General features: G+C 35.9%; 1 protein-coding gene and 1 long non-coding RNA gene across 5 annotated transcripts in view; one reads left to right on the top strand and one right to left on the bottom strand.

Moving 5' to 3' along the window:
• The window catches only part of MED13L (mediator complex subunit 13L), a 291,782-nt gene that overhangs the window by 219,834 nt on the left and 48,122 nt on the right, over positions 1–23,826 (bottom strand). The gene's annotated exons all lie outside the window — the stretch shown is intronic.
• LOC309611391 lies at positions 214–19,615 on the top strand. The gene is made up of 2 exons (XR_014234503.1): positions 214–16,142; positions 16,348–19,615. It is a non-coding gene; the product is annotated as an uncharacterized lncRNA (long non-coding RNA).

Consider the following 23,826-nt stretch of genomic DNA (forward strand, 5'->3'; position numbering starts at 1 on the left):
CTAGATTGTGTCATCTAGGTAATATAATTTAAATCAGCAAAGAGCCAAAATGCTGTGTTATGGCTGAAATAAAGGAGGAAAAACAAACATATTTTAAGCAGCCTATTAAAAACATCATATGTAATTAAATTCACTTACCAACATAAAGTTTTGTTTGATAAAGTGACACCAATCCTCTGCCTTTTTTAAGTGTCTCATTTCCTTCTTAGACCAGGAAAAAAAGCAATAATGGCCACAGGGCAGTCATTCAACATTTCCAAAGCACTTTTTATAACTTTAAAAAAATATTTATTTATTTATTTATTTATTTATTTGGTTGCACTAGGTCTTAGTTGTGGCAGGCAGGCTCCTTAGTTGCGGCTTGCTGGCTCCTTAACTTGTGGCATGCGAACTCTCAGTTGCAGCATGCGTGTGGGATCTAGTTCCCAGACCAGGGATCAAACCCCGGCCCCCTGCATTGGGAGTGTGGAGTCTTAACCACTGCCCCACCAGGGAAGTCCCAAAAGCACTCTTATGCTTTTTATAATGTTAACAGTTCAATATAATTTAGCCACCGTTCTCATCACAGGCTGCATAAATGATGCTAAACCAAGACATCAATTATATTCACAATAAATTATCACAGTTATTAGAACACCACCATTTGTAGTTCAAAATAATTTGAACCATCAAGAGAAACAAGTAAAGGAAGTAATCTTTCTTACCAGGTCTAAATGGTAAAACTCTTGGGAATTCATTCAACTAGCAACTGTTCAACTACTGTTGAATTTTTAGTAAACACTATGTTAACAGTGCTAAGAGAATGTATGGAGACCATCCTCAATGAGCCTACAGCCCACTGGGAGGGTGAGTAAGCTAACAGTTCTGGTGCATGAAACCTATGGTAACACAACTGATACATACACATGAAGCACGCTTCAGAGACAGTACCCTCACAGAACCTCAATTTTCTATCAATAAATTCTAATTGTTTTAATGAGTAAAGATAAATGATAAAATTAGAGAACATTAGTCAGCAAGTTAAAATTTTAAAATAAAGGGCTGGAGATAGAGAATATCATAAAAGTTCCTGTCATACAGTAGATATGATAGCTACTGTTGTTGTTACAACTTAAAAGGGGGAGAGGGGAGTAGCATACAAATGGGCCCATCCTCTGAGTTTAAAATAGACAGAGATCCAATTTGGAGAGGAGGTTACAAAAGAAGAACAGTCATCCTCAAGATAAATTAATAAATATACATGCCAGCCTTGAAGCCACTGGCAAGATTCCAAACTGTAAAAGAAAACTGACTACACAAAGACTACTGAATCAACGAAATATAATAATACACATCCACTGGTTTGATAAACGAGCCCCCATGGCTTGTCATATGAGAGTATCTATCTCCACCTAAGTCTTAATTTTCTCTAAAGTATTCTATCCCAATTTGAAACTACCATTTGGAAATATTATACACAGAAAGCATAAAGGAAAGAACCTCTACAAGATGAAATCAGATAAGCCTATTATTTTAATACCATATAATCTATCTTATAAACTTTGGTGATCAAATGTATCCAAATAAGGGCTGTAGAAACCAAGAAACCCTGAGATGGATATGTTTCCTTCACTGAAAGAACTGTAAGAATGAGGAAAAAGAATAAAAATAGACAATAAGACAGGGAAATAAAAATGATACATATGTAGATCAACATAATACATTTTATTTAAAACAGTGACTCAAATATTCAATGAATCTAAAATCCACATTTTGGCTGTTGGTTTGTCATAAATAGCTTTTACTATTTTGAGATATGGTCCTTCTGTACCCACTTTGGTAAGAGTTTTTATCATGCATGGATGTTGAATTTTGAAGAAGGTAACTTTGGTCCACAGTCAACAACATTATTAATGAACTTAATAATAACACATGTGAAACAAAGGACATCAACCAGGAAGCAATGTACTTCACGGGATCTGCCCTAGGGAGCTCGACCTCCCTGCAACTGTACACAGTTTTAGAAGCATGTGCATAGGTGCTTTTTCTAGACCACCCAAAGCTTTCTGCAGATCTCAAATGGATAAGTGACCTAAAAAAGTTAAGAGTCACTCACCTAAGATTGTAAGTTTCCAACATTCCTGATATTAATTTTCCCTGACAATGAACAATAAGAAAACAAATTGTAAGAAGAATTAGCTTAAGAATAAGGTTAAAACAAGCTATCATAAAACTCAGTGGAAATTTTTTTACAGCATAAAAGAAAAATACTTTATTCACTTTATAAGCTGTAAATTTGAAAATTTAAAGTTTTATGAAACTAAACTAGCTTTACAAAACAGATGTTTTTGCCTATGCTACTTAATCAATTCAAGTCACATTCCTAGAAGACAATATAGCCATCTGATGATTTCAGCGTCAATGGAATGAGCCGAATCCACACAACAGCATTTTACAAAAATAATCAGTGGTTTAAAGCAGGGCATGTGCAAAATTCCTGAAATAACACATACATAATTCACTGCCAAACTCAGATCAATTCAAAATCTGCAGAGGCAAGAAGCATTATTACGGCTCTGAAATCCATATTCAGTAAGGCTGTGTTCAGAAAAGTTTCATTTCAATTTCAAGAAAGTAAATGACTAGAGAAGTTCAATAATGATTCTGGCAGATATCAGTACCCCTTATTCAAAGCAGAATCATTTTACACAGCTTAAGATTCTTTAAAAGAGAAAGAAAAACACCAATTTATAGGACGTAAGTCTTGAATTTAAGGATGAAATGTCATCTACTTGAGAAATATAACACTGCCTCCTCTCAAATATTATAGCCAACAGTTAGAGGCAAAAGAGCACAGTGGAAAAGGAAAAAGCACAGCCTTATTATAGATCAGGCTGTAATTCTGGCTCTGCCACTAGCAAACTATATGGCTTTGAGCAAGTTACTTCACCTCTTTATGCCTTGGTTTACTCAACAAAATATTAGCAAACTGAATCCAACAACACATAAAAAAGATCATACACCATGACCAAGTAGGATTCTTCCCAAGTTCACAAGGATGGTTCAACACACACAAATCAGTCAATGTGATACACCACATCAACAAAAGAAAAGACAAAAAACCACATGATCATCTCAACAGATACAAAAAAAGCATTTGACAAAATTCAACATCCATGCATGATAAAAACTCTTACCAAAGTGGGTACAGAAGGACCATATCTCAAAATAGTAAAAGCTATTTATGACAAACCAACAGCCAATATAATAATACTCAATGGTGAAAAGTTGAAAGCCTTCCTGCTAAAATGTGGAACGAGACAAGGATGCTGACTCTCACCACTTCTCTTCAACATAGTACTGGAAGTCCTAGCCACAGCAATCAGACAAGAAAAAGAAATAAAAGGTATCCAAATTGGAAGGTAAGAGGTAAAACTGTCATTATATGCAGATGATATGATACTATATATAGAAAACCCTAAAGACTCCACACAAAAACTACTAGAACTAATAAACAAATTCAGCAAGGTAGCAGGATACAAGATTAACATACAGAAATCAGTTGCATTTCTTTACACCAACAATGAAAATATCAGAATGGGAATGTAAAACAACAATACCTTTTAAAATCACAACCCCCCAAAATAAAATACTTAGGAATAAATCTCACCAAGGAGGTGAAAGACTTATACACTGAGAACTATAAAACATTAATAAAGGAAGTTGAAGATGATTCAAAGAAATGGAAAGATATCCCATGCTCTTGGACTGGAAGAATTAATATTGTTAAAATGGCCATACTACCCAAAGCAATCTACAGATTTAATGCAATCCCTATCAAATTACCCATGACCTTTCTCACAGAACTAGAACAAATAATCCTAAAATGCACATGGAACCATAAAGACCCAGAATTGCCAAGGCAATCCTGAAGAAAAAGAACAAAGCAGGAGGCATAACCATCCCAGACTTCAGACAATACTATAAAGCTACAGTAATCGAAACAGCATGGTATTGGCACAAAAACAGGCATATGGATCAATGGAACAGAATAGACAGCCCAGAAATAAACCCACACACCTACAGTCAATTAATCTTTAAAAAGGGAAAATATATAATGGGAAAGAGACAGTCTCTTTGGCAAGCGGCACTGGGAAAGTTGGACAGCCATCTGTAAATCAATGAAGTTATTAGAACACACCCTCTCGCTGTACACAAAAATAAACTCAAAATGGCTTAAAGACCCAAACATAAGACATGACATCATAAAACTCCTAGAAGAGAACATAGGCAAAACACTCTCTGACATAAATCATATTAATGTTTTCTTAGGTCAGTCTCCCAAGGCAATAGAAATAAAAACAAAAATAAACAAATGGGAAAATAAACAATGGCATATATCCAGACAAAACTAATCAAACTTACAAGCTTTTGCACAGCAAAGGAAACCATAAACAAAACTAAAAGACAACCTACCAAATGGGAGAAAATATTTGCAAACAATGCGATGGACAAGGGCTTAATTTCCAAAATATACAAACAGCCCATACAACTCAACAACAAAAAACCAAACAACTTAATCAAAAAATGGGCAGAAGACCTAAATAGACACTTCTCCAAAGAATACAGGTGGCCAATAGGCACATGAAAAAATGCTCAACATCACTAATTATCAGAGAAATGCAAATCAAAACTACAATGAGATACCACTTCACATCGGTCAGAATGACCATCATTAAAAGTCTACAAATAACAAATGCTGGAGAGGGTGTGAGAAAAGGGAACCCTCCTACACTGTTGGTGGGAATGTAAGTTGGTGTACCCACTGTGGAAAACAGTATGGAGGTTCCTCAGAAAACTAAAAATAGAATTACCATATGATCCAGCAATCCCACTCCTGGGCATATATCCAGAAAAAACTATAATTCAAAAAGATACATGCACCTCTACGTTCATAGCAGCACTATTCACAATAGCCAAGACATGGAGACAACCTAAATGTCCATCGACAGATGAATGGATAAAGAAAATGTGGTATATATACACAAGGGAATACTACTCAGCCATAAAAAAGAAAGAAATAATGCCATTTGCAGCAACATGAATGCAACTAGAGATTATCATACAAACTGAAGTAAGGCAGAAAGAGAGCGACAAATACCATATGATATCACTTACATGTGGAATCTAAAACATGACACAAATGAACCTATCTATGAGACAGAAACAGAATCGGGGACATAGAAAATAGAATAGTGGTTGCCAAGGGGGAGAGGGGAGGGAGAGGGATGGATTGGGAGTTTGGGATTAGCAGATGCAAACTGGCATATATAGAATGGATACATAACAAGGTTCTACTGTATAGCACAGGGAACTATATTCAATATCCTGTGATAAACCATAATGGAAAAGAATATGAACAAGAATGTGTGTGTGTGTGTGTGTGTGTGTGTATACATACATATATATATATATAGGTATGTATAACTGAGGCACTTTGCTGTACATCAGTAAGTACCACAACACTGTAATTCAACTACACTTCAATAAAAAATAAATTTTAAATAAATAAATAAATAAGCTGCCTGGAGCTGTCATGCACAAGGAACTCCTAATCTCCCCTATTAACCACCAACCCCTATCCACCCCATAGCTCAAGTCTTCCTTAATAAGACAATTTTAATGCTTTAGGAAAATTTAAATTCCTTCTCACAAAAGGCTTGGGAGTAAATGCAAAGCTAGAAGATTCTCAAAAATGTAAAAACATCTTGCAAAAGAAGGACAAAAGAAAGAAATTACGAAGTTTTACAAAAGCACTGCTGTTTTTGCCAGGACCAAAGCTAAATACCTGGAAACCAGAGGAATGAGCTTTGCTAAAACTTTTCAGATTTGATTCATGATTGCTTTCCACAGAAATCTATGTGAGACCTTTAGTATGAGTTTCCTCACCGGCCAAGGTATGTGTGTGTGGTAGGGGGAGGTGAGGGGTAGAGTATGCACTAAAATCAGTGGCTTTCAAACCACATTCCTCTGAACTCTCAGGTCCTGTGAAAGTACCTCATAGGTCTCAGGACCAATGTCTTCACACCATCTTCAAGCAGGAAAAGTAACAGTTGTATTGTTTTATGTATGAGTTGGTTTTACATTAAGGTTAAAATCATGTAAGTGTTCCATGTAAGATTTTGTCTTACAAGTAGGTTCTGGTTATAAATGCTGGCAAATGATGCACAAAATAAATAGTTCTTAAAGTTCTGACATTCTCTAAGTTCATGACTATCATTTTGAAATGGAATTTAACAGTAAAATGAGATTTGCTTTAGAGAAATTTGCTTTTGCAGTAGATACAACAATAGGCTACATCTATTTAATAATACTGCAAGAGATACCTAGCATTACTTTTCAAGTAATATCATGGTGTGGTGCCACCTATAAAAGCTAATTGAAAGCCTCAACATAATTCCAAAGAATGGGTAAAATAAAGATGAATTTCTTTATTGAATGTTAAAACTCTTACTGAAACTCATTAATTCTTTCAGTCAGAACTAAGAAAAGTTTGAAATGCTATAAACTTGAAAGCCTGGCATTACAACTAAAGGGACCCCCCCACCTGTAAATTATTATAGCATAGGGATCCCCCAAAAGCAACACAGTGAGGGATAAATGATTAAATAAGAAGTCCCAATAACTACAGTATCAAGATATATTTAACATTATGGTACATAACATTTAAAACCAAACTTTGAAAGAAACTGTAACTTGAAAATTATAGACAAAGTATTTGATAGCAAAAATTTAAAGGAGAGGAGGAGAGAGATAAAGTCCTTGTACTCAATTAAATATTTTATGGACACAATTTTATTCCACCAAAAGAATTTTGAAATGAAATTCATTGAACAAAATATGCAATAAACATTTTATAAACTTCAAAATTTCAAAATTCTTCTATATCAAGAAGAATTCTCAATCACACAGCTGAAGTATTAAATATATTTAACCATGGTTTTCAAATGTAGTATCAAAATTGATCTATATATCTTCAAAGACAATGCAAGAGATTCACTTTTAAAGACGTGTAAGAAAAATCAATAAACATTTAGCCTTTCCTTAATGATAGGTCCAAACAATCATGCTTACTTTCTTACTTCTATGGGCAGGAAATGCTACTTGTGGTACTCCAAGGACAATGCTGATTCAAGGACAAAGGACGACCCTGCCTGAAAAAGTTTCAGCGTTACAGCCCCTACTGGACTCTTAATTGCCCTCCAACCATGTTGCAATGGTTACGAAATTCCTCAGCCCCCCAGGGCGACGCCCACCTGGGCAACGGGGATCTGTCCCAAATAAGGAAAGGCATTAAGCCCTGTCCCACTCCCACCCTATAGAAGGAAGGTATATGTGCCTCGACCAATTAGTAAACGGAATTTTCACCTCGGACCATTCCTTTGTTTTCTGGCTATAAAAACTGATCAATAGCACACATTCGGGCTCGACTCTCCCAGACTACTAGGAAGTCGGCCCGCTGTTCTGGCAGCGACCCTTCCCTCTAATAAATTCTCTCTTCTTTACATTCTGCCTTGTGTCTGGAAATTATTTTCCAGCCCGCGTTCAGACCATGACATTACTAATTGATAGAGTTTATGAAAAATGGTGGTGGTAGGATGAGAGTAGAAAACATGGATAACAGAAGGTAATGCACCAAAATATGACAATAGCTACAGTAACTTATAAACTGATGAGATTTCCAAATTAAAAAAAGAAAAAAAGCAAGCAATAACCCAAAGAAATCACAAACATATGTTTCCAGATAAGCAGGATGTCAGAAAATTATACCATTACATTTATCCCCACCTTGGGACAAAGGTAACACCTAAAATGCTATCTTCACGAAGTTTTAGAGGGAAATACCAGAAAACTAACAAAGTCAGATACAGAAATACACACTGTTTAATTCTTCTATGTCTCTTGTAAGAACTTTATTTAATATGGTTAGAATCATAAAATCCCTGCAACCCAATTATTGCTAAAGTTAGTGTTAATTTACAAATGAATTGCTTTGAATTTTTTCCAAAGAAAACCCACATATGAAAGTAAGAATACACAGAAATTCCTTGGCACTGACAGATTTAAAGTTTTTACTTCCAACTACTCAAGACGCAAAAGAAGGGCCACTGCAATGTAGTTACCTGCAATTTTGCAAAGGCTAGAATGTGAACTGCTGGCACAGGGAGGCTGGTGAAAGGGAGCAGTCATTTCACTTGCAAATAAGCCCCACAAGTGGATTGTTTACAGTTTTTTGCTGTTTATTTCTCTCTACTTGTTGCCAGAAATACAGTAACTTTCCTGAAGTTATTGCTTTAAAAGTTTTTTTTTTTAATCAGAAATGGACATAAAAATAAAAAACCAGCCAATTGCTAGAGCTGGTGGTAGATGTGAAGAGGTCTAAGGAATGACTAGTGTTAGCCAAAAATACAAGGGAGGAAAGTCATTGGGGACCACTCAGACTTATGAACTGAACCAGTGAACCATATGCTTAGTCAGAAACAAGAAAAAGTCATCTGCAAAAGTATTTTTGGTAAGTGGACCAGCCAGGGCAAAAATTATATTTTATGGAGGAAAATTCTATGTCATAATGGTATCTGCAAAAAAATGGGACTTTCAGAAGGCTTCAAGATGCATCTCTTCCAAATGTCAATGATGTACTATATCACAATAAACTAGTGATCTGCTTCCAAAAGTCAACATAACTTGAAGTGTCTGAATACAGATGAAGATTTTATGGACCACAATCTTGAAATCTGTCTACTTTGAGAGAGAAGTGAACTTAACAGAACCTAACTTAGCATAAAACCCTAGTGTATTCCAATAATGCATGAAAAATAAGATGGCACTTCAAAAAGATGTACTGCAAAAAAATTGTTTTCCAAGTCATTTTTTCTTACCTCTTTTCCCCTAGCTTCTTTTCACCTAGTTGACACACAATTAGGACCAGACCTCTTCTCATCAGTTACTTGGGACCAAAGACAGGGGTTATTAATTACTAGACTGTATCAATGACTGCTAGAGTTACATCAAAAAGGACCCAGAAGCCATCTTGCATAGGCTTCTACTGACCAAAGACAAGACAATTTAAACATCAAGAAGGATGACAACTGCAACTGATTGAAACAATGTGTTTAAATCCACGAGTTCAAAACATTCAAAAATAAAAACTCACAGGTCAGTTTTTGAAGAACAGTTGACTCTCACTCCAGAAATTAAAGAGTTTTCTGCAAATACTAGTCACATCACACCTGCCATTTCAATAATAACTCTAATAAGATTCAAATGTTCTATTCATAGGGGAATGGAAGCAAAACTAATTCATATATTCCGTATGAAGAGTAAAGCATCAGGGAAAAAAAAGAAAAGAAAAAAGAAGAAATGGTGTTACCTGGTCAAAAGTGTGATATAAAAGACGGAAATGTTAACGCACCCCTCCCCAAAAAGGGTCGTCGTGTATATTTTATGCATTCCAATCAACGTGTCTACATATACATGTCCTGGCTTTTAAAAAAAATCTATGCAAGAATTATCAATGATTAAGGGGAGTGCTGAGAGTCTAATGGTTTTTTAAATTGCCAACATTTTAGGTACCCGTTACCAGTGGACTTTAAATATTGCAAGTATATTACAGAGAGGGGAAGGCCTTGAAGTTTCTGATTCCTGAGTAAAAATTACAAACCAAGGACAAACATCTCAACGTTCAACATCCTTTAATAACTTCTATTTTGGACTAAATGAGAACCCTAAGGCCACACTGAGGAAATATTTTTAAATTGTCCCGAGAAAAATCACACACGCTAGAGGTTTATTCCTCTTAAATTTTATGGCTTTGTTTAAAAAAAAAAGATTACTACTACAACTGTGCCGCATGGTCGATCTCAGGACTTTTCTGATGCCTTGTCCAGCTAACCAAGAGCATCCCACACTTTTTTCGAACTCTGACTCAAAAAAAAATCACTGCTCTTTTCCCAGTTTACATACTAGAGTATATAAATCCAACTATCCTCTACCATGCTTTCCTTCCTAAGTAATTTTCTTACTATTCCTCATTGCTTCCTATCAACTGCTAAGTGGTCAGATAACTATTAGGGCCAACCTCCTACCACAGTGAGATCTGTTCCAGACCTACTTACATGGTCCCAAAGCCACAATAAAACCAAGATGACACTTCCTCAAATGATACAGAGTCCTCAAACTGTGGTAAGCCCTGAAGATTTTCAAGTGGTTCTACTCTAATCTAGGCTCTTAATGCTAGTAACACTTAACCATGGCATAACCAAAATTAGCCTTCCTCCTGAAATACTCTTCTAAAAACTCTAAGAAAGTTAACTATTTTTCCCCTAAATTTCTCTAATGTTATGGGCAGTCAATTGCCACAAACTACACTAAGCCAATTTAAGTGAAGACAAATTCAACTGCTTTCCCTTCCCATTTCAACTTACACACTACATGAGATATAGCAACACAGGAGGGAGGGCAGGCAGATTTTACTCTAAAGAATAAGCCTCATAAGTCTCGTTAGTTAGCAGAGGCACCTCAAAATGAATTCCAATCACCACAATAGCACACAGACATTCTCTATACTACATTCAAAGGATCAGAATCTTCAGTGAAATCATTTCAGGATAGAGTGAAAGTTAAATTGCACATCTGGAACTTCAGCTACACTGAAGGAAAGTAGACTGCTTTGAAATGCTGCCACATTTACATTCTAAAGGAAATCAGAAAAACCACTAACCAAACGGTATGAATAACATTCTCACTTTTCCCAAACCTGAGGGCATTTAGTAAATGTTTATTGAATGAATCGCCTTATTTCATGTAATACATATCATAGCTCCTAATTATCTTTCTACCATTTCCCCAAAATAGAACTGCCCAAAATCAATCTTAGAAGGTAACCAACATATATGACGTTTCCATAATGGTATCACAGACCCCTAAAATCCAACCACATGTCCTTCAGGGAAAATGTGTATGTTCTGTATAGCACCTAACATTCATTGCACAAACAGACTACAAAAAAGCCACCAAGGATTCTAAAATCCAAAACTAGCACAATTAATCTATCATATTTATATTTGCACACAAGCAGAATTGTACCAAAATAAGCCTTCACAAATCCTGCCTGGGTTTAGGAAAAATATAAATAGTAAACTGGCAAGATCATGAATAAAGAAACCTCCACCTAAAGCTAATGGAAGTGGAGAGGTATTTATAAATGAAAGCTCATCAGGAGATCAAGATAAATCATGTGAAAAGTAGATGTTGAAAACCACTCTTAGGTTTACCACTTGAAGCTGTAAACTGGAAAAGCCTAGGAAAATCATCAAGAAAACTAATTCCCTGCATAATAAGTTCACCACCATCTCAAAAAGGAAGAAAAGGAGGAAACACACAGAAGAAAAGAGGGAGGGGCCAAGGGAGGACTTCGGAAAAACTTCAGGATACCCTTATTAAGCCCCCAGCCAGATGAAGAAAACTTTCTACCACATTCCCCTGATCAATGGCCTTCTGTTAGAACCCTTTGGTGCCTCTGCCTTAAAAAGATGGTGTCAAAAATGGCCTTTCTGCCATTTCCAACCATTGTTGGTTTTGCCCCCTTGACCAGCCAGCCCTGCCAATCAAACTTTCTGTGGTGATGGAAAGGTCTGCACTATCCAACAGGGTGGCCACGTATGGCAACTGAGCACCTGAAATATGTTGTGTGATAAAGGTTCTAAGTTTTTCATTTTATTTAATTTTAATTAATTTAAATTTAAATAGCCACACCACACACAGTAAGTAGCTACCACGCCGAACAATGTAACCCTAGAGTCAAAATGAGTAATCTCATATTTTATTGTTGAAGGAAGTTTTACTGATAAAAGGTACCTTTAATGTGGCTGACTGAGGCATAAACTCAGAAAAAAAAAATTATTTTTTAAATTAATTAATTAATTTATTTATTTTTGGCGGTGTTGGGTCTTCGTTTCTGTGCGAGGGCTTTCTCTAGTTGCGGCGAGCGGGGGCCACTCTTCATTGCGGTGCGCGGGCCTTTCACTGTCGTGGCCTCTCTTGTTGCGGGGCACAGGCTCCAGACGCGCAGGCTCAGTAATTGTGGCTCACGGGCCTAGTTGCTCCGCGGCATGTGGGATCTTCCCAGACCAGGGCTCGAACCTGTGTCCCCTGCATTGGCAGGCAGATTCTCAACCACTGTGCCACCAGGGAAGCCCCAGAAAAAAATTTTTTTCTTGAATACATCTCTCTATACATCAGCCATGCAGGGTCCTTTGTACTGAAAGGCATACCCCGAAATTGCTTTATTTATACTTTAAGACAGCTGAATTTTGGAGTCAGAAATAATTTTTATGATATGCAAGAAAGATAAATGACAAAAGAATAGAATAAAAAATAAATCAGAAAGTTCCAAGATTTTTCTTAGTTTAACCTGTTTAAAAATAAAAGCAGGAATTCCCTGGCGGTCCAGTGGTTAGGACTTGGCAGTTTTACTGCCGGGGCTTGGGTTCAATCCCTAGTTGGGGAACTAAGGTCCTATAAGCCCCGTGGCACGGCCAAAAAAATAAAATAAAAGTAGCTACTCATCGCAGGTCCCAAAGTGCCAATCACTACATCTCTATTAAAAAGTTTCCTTCTCAATTATACTACTGTCTGTATCATATTTTAATCTTTCATTACATTCAGTTTTAAAACTTTGTTATACATTGCTCTGTTAGGTAACATTGTCTAAGAATACTGTAACATATTCTTAAGAACACTGTAAGGCAACATGTGAACAGGACTACAGTAGTTCAATAAATAACCACTGAAATAAGTTGAAATAATGAAAAACAGCTTTTTTAAAATGCTTATTAAATTAAGTGTATATATAACATTTTCCCTGAGGAAGCCAAATCTACCAGATAATCATATTATACTTCTGTAATTATATTTTAAAGTTTGCAAATAACATCCTCTTAGAAACCCACGAGATTAAGTTGCTAATTGTTTAATAATGATATTAAGGGCTTCCCTGGTGGTGCAGTGGTTAAGAATCCGCCTGCCAATGCAGGGGACACAGGTTCAGGCCCTAGTCCGGGAAGATCCCACATGCCGCGGAGCAACTAAGCCCACGCACCACAACTACTGAGCCTGCACTCTAGAGCCCACGAGCCACAACTACTGAAGCCCGCGTGCCTAGAGCCTGTGCTCTACAACAAGAGAAGCCACCGCAATGAGAAGCCCACGCACCGCAACGAAGAGTAGCCCCCACTCACCGCAACTAGAGAAAGCCCGCGTGCAGCAACGAAGACCCAACGCAGCCAAAAATAAATAAATAAATTTATAAAAAATGAAAATAATGATATTAAGTTAATTTTTATAAATGATTAAAATTGATATTATTATTACTTCCCTATTTGAAAAATATAACTCAAGAATAATACCTTCTCTCATCTGAAATCATCAAAACTTCTGAGAACCACAGAATTTGACCCCACAATTTTCTCTGGTCTTTTCAACTATGATGATATTTCTTACAACTTGGCCTTTCTACTAGAGAGATTTTTTTTTTAAGCCAAACAATTACAGATAGTTAAAACTATTCCATAAATATAGTACATATGGAGCATGTTAAATAAAATCTACTTCTCCAACCTAATACAGTATTCACACTTCATCTCCTGCAACTCATATAGCCAAAACAAAAAACAAAAACAACAACACACACACACAAAATTTTAACCTACAGCCTGAGCAAAACACATGTACAGGAAACAAAATCGAATATGTTCTGCCCTAATAATCAAATTATACAAAAAAAAAAAAACAGGCTTTATATAATATCAGGAAACTCAAGTGATTCCTAAAAATATATAGTTCTCACAGACAACAGAACTACAGCAGAAAGGACACTGAGAGAACTATAACATACATTATCGCCTTCCTTCTGAAACTAAAAATCCCAATACAATCTCAGAAGTCGAGAGTAATGCTCAAGGCAACTCCTTGACATGCTGCCATTAGATCAAGTAGACTGTCTTCTGGGATGTTGCTATGGCAATCAGAGATGGCTATCCGAAAAAGAAAAAAGCAGCTACCATTATCAATTATAGTCTCAATACTAACATCTCAAAACAAATCCAATACTGGAAGAAAAGCCATTTTATAAATGAAGTATAAAACCTACTGCTCCCGTAATTTGCATGGCCTGATGAACTTTTACAGTTTAAACTTCAGTTTTCATTCTCCTTCAATAAACCAAGCAGGTTTTCTTCCCACCAATTCCCCTTCACAAGGATACAGGGACCAATGGACTGAGAGATAGACGGGAAAGGAAGGGGAACAGAGAGGGAGGTGAGACCTCCCAGCTGTATAAAAACAAACCATGAGTTTTTACCTTTGCTTCCAAATCAAAGGCAAAAGCAAGTATGGAAGGCAAAATATCTTAGAACTAAAAAATAAATAAATGCTAAAATTATTTGCAAGTTTCTCCTGCAGTACAGGTTACTTTTTTCTCTAATATTTTTTTTTTTTTTTGGCTGTTTTGGGTCTTCGTTGCTGCACGCAGACCTTCTCTAGCTGTGGTGAGTGGGAGCTACTCTTCGTTGTGGTGTGCGAGCTTCTCATTGCAGTGGCTTCTCTTGTTGCACAGCACGGGCTCTAGGCACACGGGCTTCAGTAGTTGTGGCTCGCGGGCTCAGTAGTTGTGGCTCGCGGGCTCTAGAGCACAGGCTCAGTAGTTGTGGCCCACGGGCTGAGCTGCTCCGCGGCATGTGGGATTTTCCTGGACCAGGGATCGAACCCATGTCCCTTGCATTGGCAGGCAGATTCTTATCCACTGCGCCACCAGGGAAGCCCCTTGCCTAACATTTTGCAACCTATTCTTCCAAATTCCTAAATTTGATGCTTCTGATTTACTTGCACATAATGATCACTACCAAATAAGAGATCCTTTTATTTCAAAGGGCATATTTCTGGTGAAGACTAAATTTAGTTACAAGGTAGAAAAGCCAAGAAATGCTCATAAGCCCAAAATTTAAAGTTTATATCTAGGCAAAAAAGCATACATCCATCTTGTATAGATTCCCTCTGTCACCCCCTCGCCCCCTACACATACCCCCTTAAGGAAAAAACAAAAAACCTGAGGTATCTCTAAAAGTACAATTAAGTCACAAAGTGTAGGATTCCTTAGTGATGTAAACAACTCTACTGGATACAAAGTTCTGAAACTTTTTTTTTCTAATCAACAGGTCAAGTTAAATAACAGCTACAAAATATAATATTCTCCTGCCAATATGTTGTAGTCATGGTAACAACAACAACAAAATACTAAACTATTTCTTTCCCATCTGACTCATCTTGTTATGTAATAACTCAGTTCTGAGAGTCAAGAGCCACTTAATGAAACTGGAATTACTTACAAAGAAACCATCTATCTTCCCTTAGACTGTAAAAAGATTTTTTAAAAAACAAAAAGGAAAGGAAAAGGAAAAAAAGCTTTGCAACACCTATTTCAAAGGTGTGAAGCTGGATCAAATATTTTCAAAATATTAACTAAAAACCCAATTAACCCCAAATCAAAACTTCAATACTATATTTATATTCATCCCCAATTTGGATGAAGTAGAAGTAACACTAAAATTTCCCCCCACTCATGCATCAGCAATATCTAAGGAAAACATGGTTTTCAGAAACAGCTTCTTTCTCTTGGTTTCCTATCAAACATCTTAGATAGGAATGAGTAAAAATGTTAGCTCAAAATCACTTTATTCAACATATGCAAAAGTAAATAAAATAGCCCAGTCCATAGTACAACTAAAAACTTTTTATCTAACTCATTGTAATTGCTATAAAGTGGCCCCAAAGTGTATTTGGTAAGCTCTGCGCTACTTTATCACTAAAAAATATCCTCATACATAATAATCTTTGCTGCCCCACAGATATATGTATTTATTGTACTGACAAACTAAATTCAGGCTGCCTTATTTGAAAATGTATGCCCACCAATCTGGCCTCATACAACTACTATCAAATAGTGTATCCTAATGTTTTGGGGGCACTCTTAATCTTACAAATTATCAAAATCTACATAAAAATTTCAAAGGATATCATTATATATGTACAAACTGAACTAATAATAGGTTAATTCTTTTTTTTTTTTTTTTTAAATCTATTTATTTATTTGGCAGCTCCAGGTCTTAGTTGTGGCACATGGGATCTTCGTTGCGGCACGTGGGATCTTTTAGTTACAGCACATGGGATCTAGTTCCCTGATCAGGGATCGAACCAGGGCCCCCTGCATTGGGAGCGCAGTCTCAGCCATTGGACCACCAGTGAAGTCCCTAGGTTAATTCTTTAAATGTTCCAATAAAAACATTTTGGGGGAAGGGGGTGGTTTAAAAGATTTTATTTTTGCTTTAGTTATGCTCAATAATCTAGCATATTATAATACGATCTTTGTTCTTTCTCGCCCGCAAATGAAGTTGTCTAAATGATAATCAATACTTCCTTTAAGTGAACATTCCCTAATATCTTTCTTTCAGAAATGACAAAAGCATATTTACAGGCTATCTTTCTCAGCAGTCTTAGAGAAATCGGTTACCATGCATTCCATATAACTTTCAGTGGCTCTGTCCACCATCTCAGGGGTAAACCCAAGGAAGCTTTGCACAACCTGATTCCTATCTATCTCTTTCCAGCCTCAACCACTCTCCCCTATCCAGTCACCTCTTCTACCACATATCCTATAAGCCCTGAACAAATGGAGTCAATCAGCCTCAATTCAATTCAACTTCTCCTATCCTGTTAAAATACAAAAACCTAAAGCGCTGGGATCATATCTTTCTTACTTTTAGATCCACAATGCCTAACACAGTATTTAGGAGAGAGTAATTGTTCAAAGTATGTTTAATAGACAAAATGTGGATCCAGCCTCTTTCCCTACACTTCAGGTTGATTAATTTTAATATCAATAAATTAAAACACACATAAATTCAACACTAAAGAATCAAAAAATAGATGTGATTAAAAATATACAAAACAGCTATTTAATGGCTCTTGTATTTCACCAAGAATGATAGAACAGACTCCTAATATTCTCCTTGCCACCAACTTCCTTGTTCCAATTTATTTAACATACTGCAGCCCAGATTAATCCTTCTAACTGCTCAAGACTCTGAAGAGATCCTACTAATGGTCTTCCGAATGGTGCTAATGCCTTGACCCACTACTCAAGGTCCCCCGTTATCTGATTTGAACTACCTTTCCAATCTTATTTCTTCCTCTTCTCTTTATCACACCCTTCTCAACAGCCAAGCTGAAATTCTAGCTATGACCAATACTTCTCTACTTTGCCTTTGCCCTTGGTTAGTCACTTTTACTAGATTATCTTTTCTTCCTCCTGCCCCTTAAAGTCACATGTCCCAAACCAACTCTCAAAAGCATCATTTTTCTTTACTGGTCAATGTAAGAAGCACGAGCCACGCTGAGTATTGAATCCATCCTCCTGCATTCCATACTCAACAAACATCGTCTTCAACATAAGAGAACTACAGCTGGTCAAGAGAAATTCGGTGGCTTGAGAGACAGTAACTGTAGCAAAAACCAACATGCTACTACTATGTCTGATTTGACACTGAAAATCCCCAACAAAGATGTATCTAACTACAAGGAGATCTGGTATGTGTAATACATAAAAACATGTCATAATAATATATGATAGCAAGGTTGATATTAAGGACAGGAAACTTTGGGCAAAATCCATTTGTCTTGCACTCGAAGAAAGCTTTAATATTCTGACATTTCTGACAAACCTGATAACTTAGGAAGTCTTAACCTTTAGCTTTATAGAATATTAACTGAAGACTCTCACTCAATTGGGTTGAAATGTTGCTCTCACCCTCTGAAGGTTATCACTACCCAACAAAGACAGTGCAACACATGAGCATGACTAAGAAGTTGCTTGGGCACCTATCTATCTAGATGAAAGTAACAACCTATGTGGGAAAGAAGCAGGAGTCCAGAGAGAGAAGTTGAGTTTTTATAACCATCTGTCTTTTGCTACTAAGTACGCAACATGGAAAGACAATTTTGGGATGCAGGAAAAGATAAATAAGCAATTTTTTTTAAACTTTATATTTTGGACCTGCAAATTTAGCTGTCTTGAACCATAACTACATACCCCTTGAGTTTCAAACACAGATGAGTACTAAAGTTCTATCATCTTCTTCCCACAGGAAAAAAAAAAGTTCATGTTTAGCTCATCTTTCTATCATCTCAAGATGGTATCTTACAAAAGACAAAAACTCGAAAAACTTAGCTGGCTAAGCATTTTAAACTAAAGAAACAAATCCCTGATGTCACAGAAGGAACTTGGAGGAGAAACAAAACATGAACAGAAGTACTACCCATATCAGAGCATTTGTCACACTGTATTGTGTACTTATCTAATTGTCCCACTAAAGAATAAATCTGGGAGATCAAGAACTGAGTTGTCCAATTTACCAGTGAATGCCAAATACCTAGCATGTTATCTGGCCCATGTTCAAAGTACCATAATACCTGAAGATTGAATAAACAAAAAGCAAGAGTAAAGAAAACTCACTAAAACCTCACAAGCTCCTGAGAATTACATCAAAATAAGATGATCTAAATTCAAATTTTCATTAATTAAATTTCTGGGAAAATGAACAAGTAATTACATATGTCAAGATCCTAGAAGGCAATAATCATGTCATCCCCAGCACACAGGACTGCCTAGCACTGGACAAATGCGTGTTGAACTGAATTCTACACTTCCCTCCTCCTCCACGTATGAGAGATATAATACAGAGATTCAGTAAAATAACTATCTAATTAGTCTTTTTCTAATTAAACCTTTGCCAGGTCATTTTAGGAGGTACAGAATTTTATCTTAACTCAGAGGCATTCGGTGATCAAATTTACCTCAAATAATACTTTTTTTTTTAAGCTAAAACACAGAATAAAAGACGGGATTTTAATTCTTCTAACTTTCCTTAATAGCGCCCTTAATCTTAACCTTAATCTAGCTCTATAAGCAAAAAACTCTTTTAAATCTATTATTCAATACATTAGGCAATTATTACCCACTGCCTCTAAATATAACCAAGTCAAAACAATTATTACCCACTGCCCCTAAATACAACTCTGTTCAAAACAACAGGCACGGGCTTCCCTGGTGGCACAGTGGTTAAGGATCCGCCTGCCAATGCAGGGGACACGGGTTCGAGCCCTGGTCCGGGAAGATCCCACATGCTGTGGAGCAACTAAGCCCGTGAGCCACAACTACTGAGCCTGCGCTCTAGAGCCCGCGAGCTGCAACTACTGAGTGCGCATGCACAACTACTGAAGCCCGCGCCTAGAGCTCGTGCTCTGCAACAAGAGAAGCCACCAAGATGAGAAGCCCGCGCACTGCAACCAAGAGCAGCCCCTGCTCGCCACAACTAGAGAAAGCCCGCACAGCAACGAAGACCCAATGCAATCAAAAATAAATAAATTAATTAAAACAACAACAACAACAACAACAGGCACTTGAAGACAACTCCTGCAATGCCAACAATTATAATTATGTCAACTAGCCAACATTAACAATAAAAACATGCTTTTTATATCCAACATGCCTTTATCCTAACTCTACAATTCACAGTTTGGTACTCTGTACTTCTTGGCATTTTCCAGAAATTCAGTCTCCAGAAAACAGTTTCATACTTGACACACCAGGATTTTTTTATGACATTGAGACCACACTTCTGAGAAAAGAATAATGAAGCTGTTAAAGACTCTCTAGGGCTTCCCTGGTGGCGCAGTGGTTAAGAATCCGCCTGCCAATGAAGGGGGGGACATGGGTTTGAGCCCTGGTCTGGGAAGATCCCACATGCTGTGGAGCAACTAAGTCCACACTCTAGAGCCCGCGAGCCACAACTACTGAGCCCGTATGCCACAACTACTGAAGCCTGCGCACCTGGAGCCCGTGCTCTGCAACAAGAGAAGCCACCGAGATGAGAAGCCCACACACTGCAACGAAGAGTAGCCCCCGCTCGCCGCAGCTAGGAAGACCCAATGCAGCCAAAGATAAATAAATTAAATGAATAAAATTTTAAAAAAAGACTCTCTAATATCAAATTTCTTCTTCAAATAACCCAAGACAAATTCTGTAATTTAATACAATGCTTATCAGCATTTTGCAAAGCACTTAAGACTAGCAGTAAAATATTCTAATGCTGGTTTTACCAAAGAACTGACTACATTTAGAATTCCATGGTAATTTATATTTTCCTCACTATTTTCAGAAATCCAAAAGCCCACAAAGGATAACTTTAAAGACTGCCAATTATAAAAGGAACACAAATGAATTGGATACATATATAATTTTTAAATGATCTAAACAAATGTATACCTTAAGAATTTATATCATAGTTCTTATAAGTTAGAATGAAAGTATCAATGGATATTTAAGGTATAATAGTCAATTCCATACACCATTTTAGTCAGCTCAAAATATTCTGGAAGCAGACAGAATATTAATAATAAAGAGATGGGATTTAAAATTTTCTCTTCCTATATATAACTAGACTTATTTTTAATTTACACTTAATTTTTAAAATATATAATCAAGGAAAATGAAATTAAAACAAACAAGAATAATTAAATTTATGTTATTAGTGTAGTACATACATATTTCTGCCACATTAAAAAAAATCTAGAAAACTCTTAAGAGTAAAGGCAAATGTCTATTTTTACCAGCGTTCCAGTATTATAACAAACTATTTAGGGGATAACTTTAGATCAGCATTACAAATATAAAAATGATGAAATAAATTTATTTCAGAAGAAAATAAAGATTTCTACACCCAACTCATTTATTTTATGAATCTTCAGGACTTCTTAAAGAGAAATATATAAATATGGAGATTGATTCTTTTTTTATGTTCATAATGTGACCCCAAATAAAATCCCTGGATAGCTGACAAACCAAACCAACAAATCAAAAGCATTCATCTATTGTACATCAATTGTAATTTGAATTTTGTAATTTCAAATTTACGTCACTTCCAAGGCAAAATAATTTTGAGAGTAAAATGTTAATAGCAAAGTTGAACCACAGTTCTTCTTCAAGAAGTATTCAACCTTTTAATGCCTAAAGACTGAATTCCAGAAAGCTCTTCTCAAATTAAGTTCAACTGCCAAACATCTTTTCATGTGAAGTAGCAAAAATATCTGTAAAGCCACCTATAGAGACTAAAACTATAATGTACGGATTACCTTAGCTCTGTTAGTGCTATTATAAACTGATGAATCTTTTCACAAAATACATATTCAATAATCATAGGATCATTTTAAATCTCCATAAGATGATAATCTGAATTATTGTTCCAATGAATATTTTTCCAAACTCTTATTTTCTTCTACTCAGAGATTTCCAAAAGAAAACTATTTATTTATATAATTTCCCACTTCTTCCAGCAGGACAAATATATAGACTGAGTTTTAAAGAAGGCTACAACCAATCAAAGGTTTTTTGCTTTGATAGACCTAGACTGGCAGAGCTTAAATTTTATAGTCCATACACTTGAGAATGAATCAACCAAATAAGATGCCAGGTAAACTTTTGGACACAATATTTAACCTTAGGAAAACTAACAGCTGGAAAAAGCTGTGTGGCTCTGCTATTTAAATAAAGCCTCTCAATTAACATACTACTGAACTAAAAAGTCAGTGGTTAGTCTGCAGTCCCTCTAGTGTTCAACTAGTTACATTAACAGTCTCGAAATGGTAAAGACTACTGTTTATTTCTTAACTACTAAATCTATTCCACATATTAAATAAAAATGAATTTAATAAACACAAAACAAGGTACAAAAAGTATCAGCAGAATCTTACATTTTTCCCTGTAAATCATTCAAATTAAGATTTAAAAGAAAGAAAACTATTTTCCAAAGCAAGATTGATCATCAAGCACCCAGCATGATGCCTAGCACATAACAAGTGAACTATAAATATTTGATTTTTGTCTGGTTCCCATTTCAACATATAATTATTTCAAGCTATCATTTACTCTTAGTTTATTACTACCATAAAATGAGAAACAATAAGCATAAATAAAAACTATTCTGCAAATAAAAAACCAAATGTGGAAAGAGAAGTAGGCTGATTATGGCATGTAACACAAATCTGTAGTAATCCTTGTTAATCAAATATTCTTGCTAATTCTCTATATGCAACAGTCAATAAAAGTCCCAAACACTCTGGTCAATTAATAATTCACATACACCATACACTTAACATAATTATCAAGGATCAGATCACAATCCCTATTTAAAACAATATGGGACACAATTTTAATTTTTTATTCTAAAATCCCTTCAGCACAGGCATAGATGTTATCAATCATCCTTGTACCGCCAAAGCCAGAAAACAGTCAGTTATAAGAGACAACTTTTTCAAAAATCAAATGGCTACATATAATTTAACCAAGATGACACTGACAATGCCATGTGAAAAAGAATTCAAATTTTATCTACAGGCAGAAATTATGACCAAAACTATGAATTATAAAATAAGTTCATAAAGATTTAAATATTCTGACAGCGGAGTTCATTAAAGGAAAAGTATGACTATGAAAAGCATTTATACAGCATTTAAAATCTATGAACTTTTTGTATTCACTTCATGTTGTATCATAAAGTAAAGCTGTAATTCCCATTTTACAGCCAAGAATAAAAGACGAAGCAAATTTAAATGACTTGTCTGTCATGACAAGTAACACAAGAAGAGACATGCTGTGAACACTCAATCTTTTTTTTAGTTTACTTATCATACTTATGGTCTCTACCTCTACAAAGGTAAAAGATAACAAAAGAATGGTAAATTTCCTCCTGGCCTCTGTTTCATTTTGGATATGTGAGATTGAATAGGAGGGAGTAATCCACAATCTGTGACCTATACTTCTTCTGAATGCCAGCTGAGCTAAGGTCACAAATAGAAAAAGAGAATGAGAAATGGTTCCTAGCCAAGAAGGTGTGATTTGCTGAAGGTGGAAGGACTCTTCAAGCATTCTCTGTGAGACAGGGCTGCATTCCACGTGCTGCCAAATGGAAACTTCAACCAGCACAGGAAGTTCGAGTAATTGCGGGTATATATGTGACTATGTTTCAAGCATCTTTGGAGCGGACAGATCAACTTTGTCTTTGAAAAATGCCATTTTAAAATTATGTAACTAACAAAGCAATAACTTGCTATCTTAAATATTTACAAAGTAGATGGAACCAAAAGGCTATCTTTATAACAAAAGAGAAAAAGATGTATACTGACACTAAAAAACGTCTATCAAAGATTTCCTTGAAAATGTTTGCCTAAATTGTATACTAACTCATTTTATCATGTAATCTATAGACATGATATTTAAAGAGGTTAGTAATTAATTAAGGATTTTAGGGTGAGAAAGCTCAATGAAAGCTTCTGGTCAATTTAATTCTATAGTAAAACATGCAGTTACCAGTGATAGCCTCGGCCTAGCAATCTCAGCTAATCATTTCTATGTAGCAAATAATGAACTTTAGTATTGGGCTGGCAATTTATAACACATGTAGGACAGCCAAGGTCATTCAATCCATGACATATTTGTAAGTTAACAAGGTTTCTGACATACAAATATCATTAAGCACTTTAATCCAGTAAATAGTACTCTTCTGAAGCCCCTGTTCTATCAATACATGACACAAGCTTTTTTCCAACTGCCCAAACTACTTGCTATCTACAAACTAATAAAAATAATTTACGGAAAATTTATGGAAAATAATTGAATAA

Source organism: Balaenoptera borealis (assembly GCF_965194805.1).
Source record: "Balaenoptera borealis genome assembly, chromosome: 14".
Classification (NCBI taxonomy): Eukaryota; Metazoa; Chordata; class Mammalia; order Artiodactyla; family Balaenopteridae; genus Balaenoptera; species Balaenoptera borealis.